At 37.6% G+C, this 4025-nt stretch overlaps 1 long non-coding RNA gene across 1 annotated transcript; it reads right to left on the bottom strand.

Moving 5' to 3' along the window:
- Positions 1-585: 585 nt before the first annotated feature.
- On the bottom strand, positions 586-1545 carry LOC118566107. The gene is made up of 2 exons (XR_004932803.1): positions 1437-1545; positions 586-1056 (listed from the first exon to the last, which is right to left on the bottom strand). It is a non-coding gene; the product is annotated as an uncharacterized LOC118566107 (long non-coding RNA).
- Positions 1546-4025: the final 2480 nt, after the last annotated feature.

Raw genomic sequence — 4025 nt, 5'->3', positions numbered from 1 at the left:
AAAAAATAAAAATAAAATAATAATAATAAATAAATAATAAATAAATCTCTGTCCCACAATTTACACACAATATGAGAAATAAATAACAAATAACTGATAAGAACAACTAATAAATAAAAAATAGCACATTCTCACACACATCATCCATGATAATTAATGGTTATTTTTGGTTGCATTTAGTTTTGTTATTGCTGTCGGGTAAAAATTGTCTCTAAAACGGTTGGTTCTTGTTCTGATTTCTCTGTATCGTCTGCCCAATATTACTGTTATAATAAAATATGAAATTCTGACAAAAAAGGCTTATTGTGTGGCAACCTCTTGGTGTAGAAGCATAATCCAGGTTTCAAATTAAAGGTAACACTTTGAAGTTTCATGTAGACTATTCGGATTATATATCAGGAGTAATTACACAAAAGTTCCTATTTTAAACCATTATAAAAGTGACATTTATTTGCTATTAAAATTGGTACAATAGTCCCCTTCACAAGTATATATAGATGTAGCATGTTGAAATCCCCACCTACACTACTGTGATGGTATACACATGGAAGACAGAGATTTAACAAATGACCCAAAAAACATACCTTGGCTAATGCCCTTTGAAAAGGACGGTTTTATTGAGCTTCTGTCGCATGTTGTTGCTCTGTAAGCTAAGGTTAGTTATTTTGGCAATGTGGTGCAGCCTTAACTTAAAAAACAAGGACACAACCAATGTTAACAGCGTATGGTGGTGGCTGTCTATGCCATACTGTGTCTCTCCGATGTGCTCTCTGAGCACAAACACATCCTCTGACCCCATCCTCTTCCGTACAATGTACACGACCTCTAGCACTTTCATGAGCTGTGATCATCTGGTACATGAGGTCTGACGAATGACCCACTCTGCTGCCCTGACTACCATCACTGTGCCTTCTGATGGAATCACCAGACCTCCATTGTTTTTTAACTTCAGCAGGTGGTAGCTCTGGTCCTTGATGGCAGATGCAGCATCTGTTACCAAGCTGGCACGGCAGATATCACAGGACAGCTTTTTCAGAGCCCGTCGCTCAACAAATCCTGGAATAAGAGTTGGTATATTAAAATAATTTATAATAACCATGGGGAAATTAAGGGAACATTTATCTTTTTGGACCATTGTGAGATTGATTTCCCTCAAATTTACACCAAAGATTAATTGTCATACAATCGTTATTGGTGTCAGTAAAACCTATATAATTGACCAGTGGTCTCAGCCTTGATAACCTGGGCAAGTAGCCGTGATGCACAACTATGCTGCATGATTAAGTCATTTTTCGACAAGAAAATCTGCAATTTCGACATGTTCAAGCATCAAGAATTATAGCCACGTTCATAACGTTTGTAAGAAACCAAACTGTTTGTAAATCCGTCAAGAATTCATTTAGATAAGAGTATTTGTGTTCGTGCTGATCACTCACCTTACATTAGGTACCACAGAGCACGCCTGAAAGCCTGCCTGAGGCAAGATGGCCGCCGGTGATGACGTTTGAGACTCCGCTGTAAGACATCTAGCCTTTATTATGGATATCTATGGTTAGCTCAGGGTTGAAGAGCTAAGCGCTAGCCTGCCAAGAAGAAACCAACTATTCTCTCTGCTTTTACGTCCTTCCTGGAACGGCCAATGTGGGCAAAACTCACACATGAGGTATCGACAGGTTGGGCAGCGAGCTGAGGGTGAAGTAAAAGGTTTATTGGGAAATGTTTTGTAAACCGTTGTACACATGATGCTTACAACAAAGGGCTAACGAAATAGCTCAACCTAGCCTTCCGTTTATGGTACTGCTAATATCATTTGAGTGTATTTTATGGTTTAAACAGGAAGGTTATTTCCACAAGGGTTTCATACATTGATGGGACATTAATGTTTACGTTATCCAGCCTACTCATTATAACTAAAAATAAAGCTAAAGCCTTTATTTGTTAGTGCCGAACGCCCTCTAGCCAAACTGCCATTAGCCTTGCTAACATCTTCTTTCAAAAGAAGTTCATTTAAAGCACAAAGCTTAATCATTCGGCTCCGCCATCCTTCGATAGCGCTATGAGCCTTATCCCCGCATTACTATCGAATATTAATGTTGGTAAAGGCAATTTTGATAACTTTATGTTGTAACCTCTTAGCCACCGATTTGCTACAGCGACCCCAGACGCCCGAAGGGAGAATCGCATTAACAAACGCGGTCGAAAGTGTTCAAATGATTTTACTGGGCAAGTCAGGAACCAGAATGTTATTTTCTCAAAATAATGTTGTGGTTAACAGCTATTCATTGTGAATGGGTTGAAACATGTGTCAAATATTGTTCTGAATTAGTTAAACTAATTTAACCACGATTCACATTCTTTAAGGCAAACTTTGGTTCTTTAACTTAACAAAATATTATTTCATCAAATAATGTTCTGTTTAACTTGGGCTTTGCATTTTGAATGGATTGAAACACATGCCAAATGTTTTTAACTCCACTCCATGTTTTTCTCCTGATATTTTATCAGATCTGCAGTGAACAAGGATTCACCAAATTATTCTAATTATGACCAACCACTTCTGTTTTGTCTTCTGTTTGTTTTTGCGTGTAAATAGTTCCTTAGCTTAGCTTCTTTTTATCTTAATTTTGCTTAGTAGTTTAGTTATGTTTCACTAGCCTAGTAGAGAGGATTTGTTAATCGAAGTATTGTGTTAATTCAGATAAACAGCATTACATAGTGATGTTCTCTGGATGTTCATTTTATTTCTGTTATTAAATTCTTGGACTTGAAAAGACGTCACTCCTTTATTCTATGTGTGTGCAGGTTTAGCTGTTAAAAGATCGCTAGTGCTCTAATTCATCCCTTTCAACCATTGTCTTGATATCAGCTTAAGAGTTGATCATCATCAGACAATACTTAACAGATAGAGGGTTATTTAATAATCATTAAATAACTTTAAACAGTGTATAATTGCACAACACTCCAGATGGGATCTGATGATTCTGCTGGTTCCTTCTTCAAGATTCAAAATCTTCTTACAAATGTTTATATTCTGGATGTATGAAAATCTGATTTAAAACAGGATTAATGTATGTACATCCAATGTATGCTTTTTGACACGTTCTATGCAAGTTGTGTCTGCTGTCACAGAGTTATTGCAGCATTCCATAGTGACAAGCAACAGATCCCACCCACGCTGAAAAGATGCTGTCTGCAGTGAAAAAGAAAAAAACGAGAAATGAAGTTAAATTGAGCTCTTCCATACCAAAGAAAAGCTTTTGTAGATAGAAAATCTTACTGGACAGGTGACCAGCCAATCTCAAAGGCTCTCAAGGACAAGAAGATATTATTTTAGCAGGAGTACAGAAAATAGCTGTCTGTCTAGAGTTGAGGAAAAGAGTCCCTAAAAACTCTATCTCTAAAGTTATTTATTTTAAAACAAAATACTATCCTTCAATTCATTTCATTCAGTCTGTTGACTATACCTGCTTAATCAATGCAGGGTTGCAAGGGAGCTGGTGCCGTTATCCAGATATCCAAATAAGACAGACAACAATACATACAAACACACATTCACACCTAGGTACAATTTAGAGCAGCCATTTAAACTAACATGCATATCTTTGGACAATGGGTGGAAACTCGGTATATGTAGGGCAATCCAACATACACTGAGAGAACACGCAATCTAAAAAGGCCACAGCTAGGTTTCAAACCCAGGACCTTTTTGCTCCAAGGTAATAATGCTAACAGCTGAACACCCTTTTTAACAAGTACCAAAAATGCAAAATACAAATTGCTACACTCATACTATGATTTTCTACGTTCTGCAGTGGTCTGACATATTCACTGGGACTTCCCTAAAAGAGTTAGTGGAGAGAGGAAAGTCTGGGGATGCTTCCACAAGGTTCTTAAGATAAGGCTTGGAGCAAACCAAGGACATGTAGTTGTGACTGTATCTGAGAGAGAACTGAGTCTTCACAAAGAGCTGTGGGAGTGAAATCTGGGGATTTCTGCCTTAGGTGCTGGCCGCTATCCTGGAAGTG

The sequence above is a fragment of the Fundulus heteroclitus genome, chromosome 15, assembly GCF_011125445.2.
Source record: "Fundulus heteroclitus isolate FHET01 chromosome 15, MU-UCD_Fhet_4.1, whole genome shotgun sequence".
NCBI classification, from domain to species: domain Eukaryota; kingdom Metazoa; phylum Chordata; class Actinopteri; order Cyprinodontiformes; family Fundulidae; genus Fundulus; species Fundulus heteroclitus.
Note: the sequence above shows the minus strand (reverse complement) of the source record. Positions and strands in the feature narration are given on the sequence as shown.